Consider the following 18,254-nt stretch of genomic DNA (forward strand, 5'->3'; position numbering starts at 1 on the left):
TAGGTTGAATTTTAACTCTCAAATATATGGAGGCTTAATTAGGCAGCAAATCAATTTAAAAAAAAAATATTGCCATCGAGCCTATTCCGACTCATAACGACCCTATAGGATGGAGTAGAACTGCCCCCATAGGGTTCCAAGAAACGGCTGGAGAATTCAAACTGCTGACCTTTTGGTTAGCAGCCAAGCTTTTAACCACTGTGCCACCAAGGCTCCAATAATGATTTTGCACATGTAATAACATGATTTAGATGTTTGATCTAATGATTATATGAAGAACACTAGATTCAAAATTGTAAGAATATTCACTCTACTTGAGCCAAATAAAACAATTATAAAGATGAATGGGAATGGGGAGTTACCGCTTTAGTGGTACTGAGTTTCTGTTTGGAAACTGATGGTGGTAATTGTTGCACAACGTGGTGAATGTAATTAATGCCACTAAATTCTATACTTAAAAACGGTAATTTTTGTTATGTATACTTTACAGTAATTTTAAAAAATTAAATGAGTTTCAAGAAAAAATGGATGATATATTAGCTTATAAAAAAGACTCAGTAATGTTAAACAGATCACTTTATATCTCCACAATCCTCAAGGAAAATGAGAAATCAGTAGACTCAACTCTGTAAGAACTCTGAAAAGTAAACGGAGTGGTGCAACGACAAAGAAAATGCTGGATGAATAAAAAGGGAACTTTTAAATGACAGGAAAAGGTTTATTTTTGACTGCCTGTACCCTGCCCACTTTCCAGTTCAGCTGCAGCAGTGATGGCAACAGTGGATCCTGGGCTGTGCTCTCAGAGAAGGGGCCTGACCTCTGGTTTTGCACTGAGCAGACCAGATTTTGCTAGTCAATTATGTGTGTGTGTGTTCTGATCTGTCTGGGGGCTGCCTGAAGGACAGAATCAGGGTGCTCCCCCAGGCTAAGGAGTGGTGAGAAATGCCTGAAAAGCTGTGACTGTCCTTAGTCATACGGGTCTTAAATAATGTGATTAGAGTATGTACCTAATGCCTAAAGGCTGAAGGAGAAGCATGAGTGAGAGTTTCTTCCAGAAATTAATGCTTTCAAAAGCACCGTGTATATGGGGGAATTGAGAAAGCCACACACTTGCTGAGGACAAAATGTACGCACAGAAAAAACTAAGAAGACCCTATGCTTTCACCTTGAGAGGAATCCTAAGCATACTGAAAACAAGCCTAATTTGGAATGTTGAAATGAATTGGAGGGCACCTGGCTTTTGTTTTCTTTGTTTTTTCTACCGTCAGAAGTATTCATGGATCTTTTTTTATGCAACAGAATTTGCGTGTCCAATTGCCAGGTCCTTAGGCACTGACAGTTGCACTGGGGGCAGCAGCTGGACCCCACAGTTCTTTGTCTTATCTTTGGGTTAGTGGGAGGCAAGAGGTCGTTTTGATGTTGACTTTCTCATTCTTGGGTTGCAGCTACACTGCTTTTTTTTTTTTTAGTATAACCGTTCTAATGTTAGACTTCTGATTGCCCTCCTTCCTGACTAGATAAGAGATAGCACCCCAGGTGGGTTCAATTCATATTATTCCTTGAGTTATTCCTGGAGACTCAGCCTACAGCCTGTGATCCACAATCCTGTAACACTTTCGGTGACTTTCTAAGCACCCAATTTTATGAATTTACTCCATTTCTGTTTAAAACATTTATGGTGGTTTCTTTTCCCCTACACAGAAATTTGATTAATACAATAGATAATTAAATGTAGTCTTGATCCTGGAGTAGCTATGTTACTGCACCTCTTATACTCATGTGGATAGACAGAAAACTTCAGGCCCAAATAAAAGCATCACAACTAATTTCTAATATAGAAGTAGGAATTGTTTTTCTTTTTCAAGTAATTAATTTTCTCTGAGAAGTCCTCTGCCTCATCCTTATAGCAGAATATATGAGAATCTCATCTAGCATTTGTTTGTTGACAACATAGAATTTTCTAGCAGACTTTTTCCGCAGTAGAAAGAAATTATTCCACTTTTCTCTTAAAGAGAAATATCAACTTTATCTCCAGAGCAACCTCCAGATAACCAAAGTATAGTTATTGCCTATAATAATTTAGCATAAAAATTTTAAATATATTTAAATCTATAATTATCAATGTAATATTTCATTGAATAAACATGAGTTCAAAAAGAATGATGAACAGAGAAAACAAAAATTCATAATTTCATCACCTTGGGATAAAAAAAAAAAAAATAGCCACTGTTAATATTTTAGTGTATTTTACTCTTCTTTTTCCTACTCATGTATCACTATTTCCTATTAACATTATGAAAACACTCACTGCCGTCCAGTCCATTCTCACTCATAGCAACCCTATAGGACATAGTAGAATGGCCCCTTAGGGTTTCCAAGAAGCACCTGTTTGATTAGAATTGCCTGCCTTTTCGTTAGCTCCCAAACTCTTAACCACTACGCTTCCAGGGTTTCCATTAACATTATACTGGATTTAGATTTTCAGGTCTCTAAAGATATGTTGCCAAAGAATTAGCTAGTCCGCACAATAATCTATCATATCAATACAGCATAATTTAATTAATTATGTCCTACTAATTGAATTTGGTTGGTTTCTGTTCTCATCTGATTAATAACTTTGTACAGAAATTCTTAACATTTGTTTTTTACTATTTTCTTATCAGGCTCTATGAAGTGAAAGAGTAGTAGGTCATGATGTACAAATACTTTTAGTGCCCATAATAAATACTGTCAACTTATTTTCTGGAAAGCGGTGCTAATTTATGTTCCCAGTACCACCAGCATTTGAGAGTACCTCTCTTGCTTTTTTTTCTCTTGCTTGCCCCTCTACAGTATTAACTGTTATTTTTAAACCCAATTATAATATCTAACAGTAGTTTAAAATATAAATGTGACATGGTATTATTTCTACAATACTTCATTTTTCTGTGTTATGCAAAGGACTATTTCTAGTCTCAGAATTTTATTTGCTGTACTTCCAATACATAGTGGCTCCTTAGATAACATATTATCTAAATTTTCATTTACAAAAAGAAGTGCTTTTCCTTATTAAAACATATTAAAGTTTGATGAAAGGTTTAAAAATGTCAAGTGAAGGCACATGTAACTTCTGTGGGAAAAAGCAAAGTAACTTTTTACTTCTGGATTACTTATTTACAATATATATGCTATTCTTTCTCACTCATTCTCTCTGCCTGAACAATATCCCCTTTATTTTCTGAGTCTGGTGATTCATGATCCTATAGAGGTGATTTCAAAAGTTAGGAATGGGGAAATGGATGGAGTATAACCATATAACCATTCAGCTGTATGCCTGGCACCTAAAATCTTCTGGGCTTAGAAACCTCTCCAGACATATTTGAAATTATTTTCATTTAAAAAGTTCCCCTTTAAAAATGCAAATTGTCCTAGGAAAGAATGAGCCTTATTCACAAATGGAGCACCTCTCTTCTAAGAGATATAATTGTATTTAGCTGAGTGCCCTGGAAAGAGTGTTTTGATTGAGATCACTACGATAATGTATTGATGCAGGGAGAGAGCCAACTTTAAATAGCCAGTAAACTACGTGGTGTCAGAATCCTGGGTGACTGGAGTGGAGGGCTGGGGATGTTAGTGGTAGGAAATTAGTTCAGAAAAGGATTACTCGCAAACACAAAACTTGCATTTTCTGATTTTGTTTTCGTAGTAGAAATTTCAGTTCTAAAGTGACGTCGTCACGAACAAGTAACCTAACTCAAGGCTTGGAGGGTCTAGGCTAGTTTCTCCGGTTGTCTCATTAATCTAACCTCTTCTCTCCAAGGAGAAGGGACAGAGCGGGTAAGGGGAGGAAATGGCCAATGGGAAACACATGAAGGTACCCAATATTCTTTCTTTAAAAACAAAATTTATTGTACAATATAACACAGTGTTCTTTTGATTTTCCTGTTTTATCAACTTTTAGATTCCTTCTGCAAATATGGTAACCTTGCTGTCAGATCAGAATTGATTCTACTCTATTCTCTTGATTTCTAAGCTCTGTGCACAGCTATCAGAGAAGAGTCCCCTCCTGTTTCTAAACTTAGATCAAATTGAACTTGATACTGAGATTTTAGAGAGCTCTTTTAAGTGCCTCTTTATCTCTCTGGAGTGCTCGCTAATCATTGGAGCAGTTTTTTCTACCCCCTAAATTTTATTGTTTCTAAAAATATATACATTTTTAATGTAGATATAAAAAGAAAATAATGACCTGCAATCCCACTGCAAAACAATAACCACGGTTTAGCTGTGTGACTTCTTACAACACCCATTTCTGTCAGACTGCTTTTCATCTGATTATCATCCTAAAATTCCCAACCCATGTGTTTTTTCAGGGAATATGTCATGACAGAACCTAGAGAATCACTTGCGCACTCAGTATACGATTGGCACACAGCAGGCATCATACAACAAATATTGACTTCTTTTTACCATTTCTCACAATAACATAAAGAAGGGCTTTTAAATAGCTAAAAAAATGCAATATTAAGGAAATACAATAAAATACATTTTTTAATTCTCCACAGCCTGTGATAGCCACAGCAATATTGGCCTTATTTATGCTCCCAAACTTCCCTGTCGTGATCTCCACAATGTGACATAATAGAAAGAGAATGAGCATCAGAAGCAAACTTACCTGGTTTGGGCAAGTTTTTAGTTATTCAACACCCTAAATCACAGCTTTCACAAATTTACCACAAAGAACTGGTGTGAAGAGCAATGAGAAACATTGTAGGTGGTCAACAAATGCTTGTATTCTTATCCCTTCATCTCATCCCATGTTCACCAAAGGGCAGAATTTCTTGACTCAAGAGCCATACATCATATGCTTTAGTTCATGTGGCTAATGTGCTGCTTTTAGAGAAGAGGAGGGGAAATGTTTTTCTGCTCTTAGTAATGGGTGCCTCACTGGTATCAGAAGAGAGATTGAGGCAGAAACATCTCATTCCACAGCCTAAGAAAGAAGTGGAAATATCCTTTCTGTTACACCCCTAAGTGTAGCATAAAAGTTACCTGGTAACCTTCCCTTAAAATCAGTCTGAGAGTGGTGGAATCATTGAAGTGATGGGAGGGCAGGGGTTGGTCTGCATGCCAGAATCAGGTATCACTGTCATGGTAAGAAGAATGTTTTCCCACTGCCAAAAAGTTTACGCAAAGCCGCCTTCATGTCTTTGTTTCTTAAGCAATAGATGAATGGGTTTAGCATGGGAATAATCACGTTATAGAGAATGGCAGCCCTACTCGCCCTCTCGGTAGAGTGAGTTGATGGAGGAAGTAAATACACACCCATAAGAGACACGTAGAAGAGCAGAACCACTGTAAGATGAGAGCCACAGGTGGAGAAGGCCTTCCACTGCCCCCCAGGAGATGAGATGTTACACACAGCCCAGGAAATACGGACTTAGGAGAGGACAATCAGCAGGAGGGGAGCAGTGAGAAACATCAGGCCCATAGTGATGATCATCAGCTCATTAATGTGGGTATTTGAGCAGGCAAGTTTCAGTAGGGCACTGGGATCACAGTAGAAGTGGGGGATAGCTTTCTGGGCACAGAAAGCCAGACGACTCAGCAGCAGTGTGTGCGTCAGGGCAGGGCAGTTGGTTAGCAGCCAGCACATGCCCAGCATTAGTGCACAGAGTTTGGGACTCATAGCTGTGCTGTAATGGAGTGGCTGGCAGATAGCCACATAGCGGTCATATGCCATCACAGCCAGGAGGCAATTGTCAAGGCCACCAAATGTGATAAGGAAATACAGCTGTGTAAGGCACCCAGAATAGGAAATGGTCTGGCTTTGACTATAAATGTTCACCAGCATTTTGGGGATTGAAGTAGAACTGAAACAGGCATCAGCTAATGATAGGTTGGCCAGAAAGAAGTACATAGGAGTGTGAAGGTGTAAGTCAGAGCTGATGGCCAGGATGATGAGCAGGTTCCCCACCATAGTGACCAGGTACGTGCCCAGGAAGATGCCAAATAGGAGAAGCTGCTGCTCCGGCTGCTCAGAGAGTCCTAGAAGGAGGAAGTCTGAAACAGTGGTTTGGTTCACTCTGCCTGGTTTCCCCATCCCTCGTAGTCCTTGTTATCTGTGTAGATAAAACCCTTACATGTGTCAGTATTTAGTTACTCATTCACAGATACGTATCTACTACTATCTGAGTTAGCAGAACTGTGGTGTGTTAAAAAGGAGAATTAATAGGCCTTGTCAGTGAGAATCTTCGGATATCACTGGGAATATAAGAAAAAAGTCATGGGACATTTAGATAACAGTCAAGATAATATCCATTCAAATATAAATAGTGAATTCTATGCTATAGTAGGGTCCAAACAAAAGATATTAGTTTGACCAGAGAAGTCAGTGTGGGCTATTTGGAGATGGTAAGAATTGGCAGTTTGAATCCGCCAGGTGCTCCTTGGAAATTCTGTAGGGCAGTTCTACTCTGTCCTATAGGGTCGCTATGAGTCGGAATCGACTCGATGGCACTGGGAAGAATTGGGCATGGCCTAGGTGAGCAAGATAAAAACAAACAAACAAACCTGTTGCCGTTGAGTCAATTCCAACTCATAGCAACCTTATAGGACAGTGTAGGACTGTTCCATACAGTTTCCAAGGAGCACCTGGTGGATTTGAACTACCGGCCTTTTGCTTGGCAGCTGTAGCTCTTAACCACTACACCACTAGGGTTTCCTGATGGCAAGAAAGGAAAAGTCATGTATGCTGTCAATTGGAAATGAGTTACATGATCCATTCACTTGCTTTCCCCCTCCCCCAACAATGTTCATGCATGCGCGCACACATACACACATACTACAGCCTTCTGTGTGGGGCACTGAGAATGACTTTGAAGGATAAGATAGCCTTCTCTCTACTTGTCTCCACAATCCCAAGAACTTCATCTCACCCATGAAGCTCCAGTCCCTGTGCTCTTCTCTAGCTGAGAGCATAAGATACATGGGCTGAACACAGTGTGTGCCTGTGGTGTCCTATTCTCCTCATTCACTGTTAGGACTTCCTCTCTACAAACAGGATAAGGGGTCACCCACTCCCCTCCATCATTTTCCATTATCCCTCTCCTCCCTTTTTCACCTTTATACCTCTCTGCTCTGGGAACTGATCGTTTAGTCTCCCGAATCTCTTGGACGTCATCATGATTAGTACTTATCTACAAAAGCTTGCTAAGTGCCAGACACGTGTTATACTCCACAATTGTGCAAATGATGTATCTGAGTCTCAGGGATGTCTGATGTACCCAAGATCACATACCTAATAAAAGATTCAAAATGTAGATCTGTCAGGCTCCAAATCCTGTGCCTTCACCTCTACATTGTACTGTATCTCTCTGAATTTTGCTTCTTATTATAGAGGGAAGGTGAAAAAATCAGCCTCTGGCTCTTTGGACTTGAAAAAAACTGCTCTTCTTTTTGGATCCCCCAGGATTTAAAGCAAGCTGGTTTAAGAGGCCGACTCATATTGCCTTTGTAGAAACTGTGGCCTTAGAAGCTTTTGTGGATATTTTAGTCCACCATTATTCTTTGGCTCATAGCAGTGACTTCTGATCTTAGCCAGAGACTCAGCTCACCTACCACAGCAGTTTCCCTGGTCACTGGGCTGGAAATGGAGGGATGAGTGTATTCATGCATGTGTGTGTTCTACACTTTCCAGATCCTCACCTATCGGGGTATGGGTCAGTTTCTGGCATCTTCGAGTTCTTCAATTTTAACCTCTGGTTGGAAAATTCACAATAAGAAACTCTCTGGGACCTTTCTGCCTCAGAAACAGTAAAGTTGGGGTTTATTGAGCCCTAAGTTGATCAGGGACAACTGGGGTGTATGACTCATTTTCATCTTCCCCAGGTCTGAGAAGGCAGGAGTATTTCTTAGGGTTATAAAGGCTCTTGGAAACCATCCTCCAAAATATTCATTAGAGCCAACCTCAGTGTCATTGTTCAGCCTATTCTCCAGCCAACCCTGGCTGGATCCTGGGGGAACAGAAGGAATCCTTTTCCCAGGGGTTGATTTATTAAATGTGGATCTCAGGGGTGGGATTCTGAAGCCCCTTGCTGGATGAAGTGTGCATCAGCCTGACATTCAGGCTTCCTGGAAAATCTTTTCTGTGCACTGGGCAATTCGGTGCCTGTCCCCTGCCCTAGAATTGAGAAGATGCCGGGAACTTGTATTATAACATGAGCATTTCTCCTGGCCATTTCACTAAACAGAGTAAACCTAATATGAAGCTACCACCCAAACAAGTCCAAAACTCTCTCAAAGCATCTTTTAAAGAATTACAGCTCCTGTGTTTTTATATACTAGTTAGTACCTATCGAGGAGCCCTGGTGGAGCAGAGGTAAAGGGCTATGGCTGCTAACCAAAAGGCTGGCAGTTTAAATCCACCCAGAGCTCCTTGGAAACCCAAAGAGACAGTTCTACTCTGTCCTATATGGTCACTATAAGTCAGAAATGACTCAATGGCAACAGGTTTATCTCAGTAGAAGGAGTAGCAAAGAATATTTGGCCATCTTTAATTTTTCATGGAGCCCTGGTCGTGGACTGGTTAAGAGCTCAGCTGCTAATCAAAAGGTTGGAGTTTGAATCCACTAGCTGCTCCTTGGGACAGTTCCACTCCATCTTACATGGTCGCTGTGAGTTGGAATCAACTCAACTGCAGCAGGTTTTTTTTTTTTACTTTTCCACAGCCTGAGCTCTTGCCACAAAGTATTTACATTTCTTCTACATTCAAAATACACTCACGCCTTTCCAAGACCCTCAGGATCTTATGCCATTGCAGTATCAGGTCAAAGCTCAAGTTCTCTTCATCTAAACCAAGTCTGAGTGAAAATATAAGTTGCCTCAAGTGCAGTTCCTTATGCACTGTTGTTCTCAGTCTGAGTACCTGTAAACGTAAGGGGCAAATTGTCTGCCTCTCACTCAACACACACATATCCAACGTAATGGTGAGACAGCTATAGGATATCTGCAATAAATACTCCCAATCCTGGGACAGGAAGTTAGGGTGGACATGTAACACAAACCTGTATTTTATTCATTCTCATTGCTGATCATATCCCACAGATAAGCAGACCACAACTCATCTATTCTACTGTTGATGGGCATTTAGATGATTCCCAGTTTGGGCTTTTACAAATAGTTGTAATATAAACATTCTACTACATGCCTTTTGGAAAATATATGTACACATTTTGTTTGGCTATATGCCTAGAAGTGGAACTTCTGGGTTTTAGGTTTTGCTTATGTTCACCTTTACTTTTGTAATGTGATTGCAATGATTTATTCTTTCAAGAGTTATATATGAGAATTCTGGTTGTTCTTATCCGACCAACACTTGGTATAGTCTCCTTTCATTTTAGCCATTTTGGTAGGTGTATAGTACTAACATATTGCAGCTTAAAATTAAATTTCCCTGATGACTAATGAAGTTGAAAATCTGCTCATAATTTATTGAAATATATGATATTACCCTCCGTGACACATCTTTTAAAGTCTTTTTAACATTTTCTATTGGGTTTTCATCTTTTTTTTTTTGAAAGAGTTCTTTATATATTTTGCATGTAAGTCTTTTGTGAGAAGTATGGCACAGTGGTTAAATGTTCAGCTGCTAACCAAAAGATCGACAGTTTGAATCCAGTAGCAGCTCCTTGGAAACCCTATGGGGCAGTTCTACTCTGTTCTATAGGATCACTATGACTTGGAATCTACTTGTTGGCAATCGGTTTGATTTTAGTTTAAGCTTGACAAATATCTTCTTCCCCTCTGAGGGCTGCACTCTCTTATTGGTACCCTTTGATTACTAGACATTCTTAATTTTAACATAGTACACTTTACATTTTTTGGTTATATTGATTGTGTCCTGTTTGGGAGCTATTTACATACTTCTTCATTATGAAGATATTCTGTGTTTTCACCTGAAAACTTTATTATTTTATCTTTGACATTTATGTATTAATCCATTGGAATTGATTTTTACATATGACATAAGGTCAAAGTCAAATTGTGTATTATTTTCATTTGGATATCCAATTGACCCAGAATTTAATAAAAAGACAATTGTTTTCCCACAATCCTAAAGCATCACAATTACAATAGTTCAGGTGACTGTGAGTTTATTTCTAGACTTTCTGTTCTGTTTCACTGGTCAGTTCATCTGTCCTTGCCGCAATATACACTGTTTTAATTATTATAAATCTCAAAACCTGTTGCCATCAAGTTGATTCTGACTCATAGTGACCCTATAAGACAGAGCAGAACTGCCCCATAGGGTTCCAAGGAATGGTAAATGGATTGAAACTGCTGACTTTTTGGGTAGCAGCTGATCTCTTAACCACACTGTGCCACCGGGACTCCTTAATTATTATACTGCTATAATAAGTCTTGATATCTGTGTAAGTTTTCCATGTTGGTTATTTCCATTCAGAGTTGCCTTCCCTATCTAGCCAGGTGATTCCCGAAGGAATCGTGGCATTCCCTTTGATTTGATCTGCCCCAGAGCTCATGTAGTGTGGGATAGGGGAATCAGTGGGCAATACCTGAAGACTGTGACTACCTGTAACTACCTGGGAGTAAACAATGTGATTGGAGCATGTATTGGAATGCCAAAAAGATGAAGAAGAAATTATTGCTTCCAAATGCACCGTGTATATGGGAGGATAGAGAAAGCCACACATATGCTCATGGGAAAATACATGTGTAGAAAATACCTGAGAAGACCTTATACTTTCACCTTGGGCAGATCTTTAAGCATGTAGCAAATAAGCCTAAGTGTTGCAGGAAGCCCCCCTCACAGAGTCATGTTGAAAAGACAGAGAGAAGTGGGGTTTTTTTGTTTTTTCTTTTTTACTTTACTTTTCTTTCTTTCTTTTTTTTAACCATTGGAATGCAGGGAAATATTTTTGGAAACACTAGCTAGACAAGGAATAAGGAACAGAGTACTTGGTGACCATCCAGAGGGCAAAAATAGCTAGGGGAGGTTGATGAGAAAAATGGACTACCATAGCCTCCAACAATTAAAATTAAAAAATTCACACTCTGGAAAAGAGAGAAAATCTGAGTTCCAGAGCTAACACATTATAATAATCAAATGTCCTGGTTTAAAAAAAAAACACAAAGCATACATAGAAACAGGAAAGGATGACCCATTCATAAAGTGCCATACATTATCCCTTTGGAAGCTCAGATAATGGACAGACTAGAAGACATTAAAACAACAGTGTTAAATATGTTAAGAAAACATGGAGAGAAAAACTAACAGAAAATTTAAAAAGATACATGAACGAAACAAAGATATTACTAAAGAGACACTATAAAAAGGCACTAAACAGAATTACAAGTGCTGAAAATACAGTAGTAAAGGAAAATTCACTGGAGGGTCACAACAGCAAATCTGAGCTGGCAGAAGAAAGAATCATCAAACTAGAAGATAAGACTATTGAACTTGCCAATTGTGAAGAACAAATTGAAAAAGGAATGAAGAAATGTGAACAGGGAGTAAAAGACTTGTGGGACACCATCAAACAAACATTCACACTATGCAGTCCCTAGAGAAGAAGAGAAAGGGACAGAAAGAATATTTAAAGAAAAAATGGCATAAAAAATTCCAAATTTGATGATGGACGTGTATTTACAAATCCCGTAAGTTCAATGAACTCCGAGTAAGTCCAATGATAATCACACTTAAACACATTAAAATCAAACTCTTAAAAAATCAAAGATAAAATCCTGACAGCAGCTAGAGAGATGCAACTCATTCCATACAAGTAATTCTCTGTAAGATCAAGTGCTGATTTCTCTGCAGAAACTTTGACGGTCAAAAGACAATAGAATGGCATATTTAAAGTGTGAAAGAAAAAAAATGTCAATCAAAAATACCATACTTGGTGAAACTGTTCTTCAAGATTGAGGGTGAAATTAAGACATTCTTGGATAATCAAAAGCTGAGAGAGTTCATATCCACTAGATGGGCACAGCAAGAAATGCTAAAGGATGATAGGGTGCTATGCATAGAAAACCCAAAGATCTCACAAGGAAACAACTAGAACTAATAGAAAGATTCTGCTGAGTAGCAGAATACAAGATAAACATAAAAATCAGTTGGATTCCTATATACCATAAAGAAAATGATGAAAAGGAAATCCAGAAAACAATACCACTTATAATAACCTCTAAAAATATAAAACACTTAGGATAAATCTAACCAGGGGTGTAAAATACCTGTACAAAGAAAACTGCAAAACACAACTGCAAAAAACCAAAAGAGACCTACATAAATGGGAAAACATATAATGCTCATGGAAAATGTCAATTCTACCCAAAGCAATCTACAAATACAATGCAATCCCGATCCAAATACCAACAACATTCTTTAAAGAGAAAGAAAAACTAATCATTAACTTTATATGGAAAGGGAAGAGGCCCCAGATAAGTAAAGCACTACTGAAGAAGAAAAACAAAGTAGGAGGACTAGCACTACCTGTTCTCAGAACCTGCTATACAGCTAGGGTAGTCTAAACAGCCTGGTACTGGTACAATGAGAGATACATTGACCAATGTACAGAATTGAAAATCCAGATGTAAACCCATCCACCTACAGTCACCTGATCTTCAACAAGGGCCCAAAGTTCATCAAATGAGGGAAAGACAGTCTTTTTAAGAAATGATGCTGGCAAAACTGGATGACCACCTGCGAAAAAATGACACTAGACCCATAAGTCAAACCCTACACAAAAACTAATTCAAAATGGATCAAAGACCTAAATATAAAACCAAAAACTATAAGGATCATAGAAGAAAAAATAAGGTCAACATTGAGGCCTTAATATACAGAATTAACAGGACATAAACCACAACTACCATTACACAAACACCAGAAGATAAGCTAGATAACTGGGATCTCCTAAAACCTAAACAATTATGCTCATGAAATGACTTCACCAAAAGAGTAAAAAGGGAACCTACAGACTGGGAAAAAAAATTTAACTATAATAATTTCAACAAAGTTCTAATCTCTAAAATCTACAGGAAAATCCAACACCTCTAAAAAAAAAAAAAAAAAAGGACAAATACTCTAATTCAAATAGGATCAATGTTAGAGGCCCAATACATGGCATTAACAGGATACAAACCATAATCAACAACACACAAACACCAGAAGATAAGCTAGCTAAATGGGATCTTCTAAAAATTAAACTTATGGTCATCAAAAGACTTCACCAAAAGAGTAAAAAGAGAACCTACAGACTGGGAAAAAAATTTCAGCTATTACAAATCAGAAAAAGGTCTAATCTTTAAAATCTGCAGCAAAATCCAATATCTCTACAATAAAAACACAAATAATCCAATTAAAAAATGGGCAAAGGAAATGAACAGACACTTCACCAAAGAAGACAGTCAAGCAGCCAACTGACACATGAGGAAATGCTCACGATTTCTAGTGATTGGAAAAATGCAAATCAAAATCACATTGAGATACCAACTCATGCTGGCATTAGTGGCACGAATCAAAAAAATAGGAAATAGCAAATGTTGGAGAGGCTATGAGGAGATTGAAACTCTTATACACTGCTCGTGGGAGTGCAAAATGATACAACCATTTTGGAAAACAATATGGCACTTCCTTAGAAAGCTAGAAATAGAAATACCATGTGATCCAGCAATCCCACTCCTAGGAATATACCCCAGAGAAATAAGAGTCGTCACACGAATAGACTTGTGCACATCTATGTTCATTGCAGCGTTGTTCACAATAGCAAAAAGATGGAAGCAACCTAGAGCCCCATCAACAGATGAATAGATAAGCAAACTATGATACATACATACAATGGAGTACTACAAAACAGTAAAAAACAATGATTAATCTGTGAAGCATCTCACAACATGGATGAATCTGAAGGGCATCATGCTGAGTGAAATAAGTCAATCACAAAAGGACAAATATTGTATGAGACCAGTACTATAAAAATTCATGAAAAGGTTTACACACAAAAAGAAACAATTTTTGATGGTTAAGAGGGAGGAGAAGGGTGGGGATGGAAAAACACTAAACAGATAAATGGTAACTTTGGTGAAGGGTAAGACAGTATACAATACTGGGGAAGCCAGCATAACTTGTACAAGGCAAGGACATGGAAGCTCCATAGACACATCCAAACTCCTTGAGGAACCAAATTTCTGGGCTGAGGGCTTTGGGGACCATGGTCTCAGGGAACATCTAGTTCAACTGGCATAACATAGTTTATAAAGAAAAGGTTCTACATTCTACTTAGGTGAGTAGTGCCTGGGATCTTAAAAGCCTGTGAGCAGCCATCTAAGATACTCCACTGGTCTCACCCCTTCAGGAGCAAAGAAGAATGAAGAAAACTAGAGATACAAGGGAAAGATTGGTCCAAAGGACTAAAGGACCACATCTGCCATGCCTCTACTATGCTGAGTCCAGTATAGCCATATGGCGTCTGGCTACCACCACTGACTGCTCTGACGGAGATCACAATAGAGGGTCCCAGACAGAACTGGAGAAAAATGTAGAACAAAATTCTAAATCACAAAAAAAAGGACGAGACTTACTGGTCTGAACAAGACTGGAGAAACCCCAAGAGTATGGCCCCCAGACACCATTTTAGCTCAGTAATGAAGTCACTCACAAGGTTCACCCTTCAGCCTAACATTAAGACAGGCCCATAAAACAAAACAAGACTAAAGGTGTAAAACAGCCCAGTGGCAAGGACTAGAAGGCAGGAGGGAACAGGAAAGCTGATAATACGGAGCTCAAGGTCAAGAAGGGAGAGTGTTGACATATCATGAGGTTGTTAACCAATGCCGTAAAACATTATGTGTACTAACTATTTAATGAGAAGCTAGTTTGTTCTGAAAACCATCATCTAAAGTACAGTTTTAAAAAAAAAAAGATGGAAAGAATACACAGAGTCACTGTACCAAAAAGAATTGGTCGATGTTCAATCATTTCAGGAGTTCGCATATGATCAAAAACAGATGGTACTAAAGGAAGAAGTCCAAGCTGCAATGAAGACATTGGTGAAAAACAAGGCTTCAGGAATTGACAGAATACCAGTTGAGATGTTTCAAGAAACAGATGCAGTGCTGGAAGTGTTCACTCCTCTATGCCAAGAAATTTGGAAGACAGCTACCTGGCCAGTCGACTGGAAGAGATTCATATTTATGCCTATTCCAAAGAAAGGTGATCAAACCGAATGCAGAAATTATCAAACAGTATCATTAATATCATAGGCAAGTAAAATTGTGCTGATCATTCAGAAGCATTTGCAGTAGTACACTGACCAGGAACTGCCAGAAATTCAACCTGGATTCAGGAGAGGACGTGGAAGGAGGGATATCATTGCTGATGTCAGACAGATCCTGGCTGAAAGGAGAGAATACCAGAAAGATGTTTACCTGTGTTTTATTGACTATGCAAAGGCATTCGACTGTACAGATCATAAAAAAGTATGGATAACTTTTTGAAGCATGGGAATTGCAGAAAACTTAATTGTGCTCATGAAGAATCTGTATACAGATCAAAAGGCAGCCACTGAACAGAACAAGGGGTACTGCATGGTAGAAAGTCAGGAAAGGGGTGTGGCAGGGTTGTATCCTTTCATCATATTTATTCGGTCTGTATGTTGTTGTTGTTAGGTGCCAGTCGGTTCCAACTCATAATGACCATATGTACAACAGCATGAAACACTGCCCAAACCTTCAACAGTCCCGTAATCGTTGTTATGTTTTAGACCGTTATTGCAGCTACTGTATCAATTCATTTCATCAAGGATCTTCTTTTTTGCTGACCCTCTACTTTATCAAGCATGCTGTCCTTCTCTAGGGTCTTCTTGATAACATGTCCAAAGTACGTGAGACATAGTCTCGCCATCTGTGTTTCTAAGGAGCATTCTGGCTGTACTTCTTCCAAGACTGATTTGTTCATTCTTTGGCAGTCCATGATGCACTCAATACTCTTCACCACCACCGTAATTCAAAGGTGTCAATTCTTCTTGAGTCTTCCTTATTCATTGTCCAGCTTTGCTGTGCATATGAGGTGATTGAAAGCACCGTGGCTTGGATAAGACATATCTTAGTCTTCAAGGTGACATCTTTGTTTTTTAACACTTTAAAGGATCTTTTGCAGCAGGTTTGCCCAATACAATTTATCATTTGATTTCTAGACTGCCACTCCCATGGGTGTTGATTGTAGATCCAAGTTAAATGAAATCCTTGACAACTTCAATATTTTCTCCATTTATCATGATGTTGCTTATAGTTGTGAGGATTTTTGTTTCTATCTGTATGCTAAGCAAATAATCTGAGAAGCTGGACTATATGAAAAACAGGGCACCAGGGTTGGAGGAAGACTCATTAACAGCCTTTGCTATGCAGATGACAACTTTGCTTGCTCCAAGTGAGAGGATTTGAAGCACTTCATGATGAAGATCAAAGACTATGGCTTTCAGTATGGATTACACCCGAACATAAAGAAAACAAAAATCCTCACAACTGAACCAATAAGCAACATCATGATACCTGGAAAAAATACTGAAGTTGTCAAGGATTTCATTTTACTTAGATCCACAATCAACACCCATGGAAGCAGCAGTCAAGATATCAAATGACGTATTGCATTGACAAATCTGCTGCAAAAGACCTGTTTAAAGTGTTCAAAAGCAAAGATGTCACTTTGAGAACTAAGATGTGTCTGATTCAAGCCACGATGTTTTTAATCACGTCATATGTATACAAAAGCTAGAAATGTATATGGAAGACTGAAGAAGAATTGATGACTTTGAATTTTTGTGTTGGGGAAGAATATTGACTATATCACAGACTGCCAGAAGAATGAACTAATCTATCTTGAAAGTACACCCAGAGTGATTCTTGGAAGCAAGGATGGCGAGAGTTCATCTCACTTAATTTGGACGTGTTATCAAGAGAGACCAGTCTCTGGAGAAGGACTTCATGCTTGATAAGGGACAGGGTCAGTGAAAAAAAGGAAGACCCTCAAAAAGATGGATTTACACAGCAGCTGCAACAATGCACTCAAACATAGGAAAGATTGTGAGGATGCCACAGAACCAGGAGGTATTTCTCCTGTTGTGCATAGGGTCACTCTGAGTTGGAACCGCCTCAACGGCACCTAACAACAGCAACAACATTATAGAGAGAAAGTGCATGTGTTTTCTTAAGTGAAGCTGTCCTATACTTTCTTAGTGTTTTTACTGGTCTCATTTGGCACAATACAGAATGGGTTATGAAGCTTTTCTTTTTTTCCTGTGCATTAGAATAATTTATATAACATTAGAATTAACAATTTCTTGTGTGCTAGAAATCACTGGTAAAAATATGTAAGCATCGTGTGTTTACCCACAGTAATTTTACAGTAATTATTTAAAATTCCTAAATAGCTAATTGGGCTATTCAGGTTTTCCCTTTTTTGTTTTATCAATTCTAATCATTATATTTTACTAGAAGTTCATCAACTTCATCTAAATCTTCATATTTACCAGGAGAAGTTATACATAGTTTTCAGTCCAATATTTTTAATTGTCTTAGTATCCATAATTTATCCCTCCTTCTTATTCTTCTTATTTATTCCATTATTCTCTTTCTTGTGTATTTATATTTACCAAAGTTTTACCTAAAGATCTTTACAAAGAACAGGTTTTGGTTTTATTAAATGTAACAAAAACTTATGTTTTTATTTTATTAATTTTGCATTTAAGAATTACTTATTTCTTTCTTCCAATTTATTTGGGTTTACTTTATTGCCAATTTCTTGCTGCTTTAGTTAAATTATTACTTTAATTACTATTTTAAAAAATTTTCTAATAAGTATATTTCTTCTGAGTCCCATTTTATTCTCAATATGTGTTTAATATGTAGCACTCCCACTGTCATTCATTTCTTAGTTTATAATTTTCTCTTTAACCAACGTTTCTTTCAAGAGTACATTTTGATTTTAAAATAAATGTGTAAACATGTGGGTTACATGTGTTCAATCATTAAAATTCATGCAAGTATTTCATTCCACATCATAAATATAAAATGACATTTTTCTCTCTCTTCTTAAAAAATTAATAAAACTGACATTCCTCCATGTTAATTCTATGACAAACCACTTTGACAACATAGGATGTCAACAAGGGGGAGCCTTTGAAGGATGCAGAGTAGAGAAGTGACCAAATGCTGGGAAATCAAATCTTCAGACACAAGACTGTAAGTATCAAATC

The 18,254-nt window shown here is 38.1% G+C and overlaps 1 pseudogene; it reads right to left on the reverse strand.

The window, feature by feature from the left end:
• Positions 1-5,125: 5,125 nt before the first annotated feature.
• On the reverse strand, positions 5,126-6,121 carry LOC126082475 (olfactory receptor 1N2-like; annotated as a pseudogene).
• Positions 6,122-18,254: the final 12,133 nt, after the last annotated feature.

The sequence above is a fragment of the Elephas maximus genome, chromosome 9 (genome assembly GCF_024166365.1).
Source record: "Elephas maximus indicus isolate mEleMax1 chromosome 9, mEleMax1 primary haplotype, whole genome shotgun sequence".
Classification (NCBI taxonomy): domain Eukaryota; kingdom Metazoa; phylum Chordata; class Mammalia; order Proboscidea; family Elephantidae; genus Elephas; species Elephas maximus.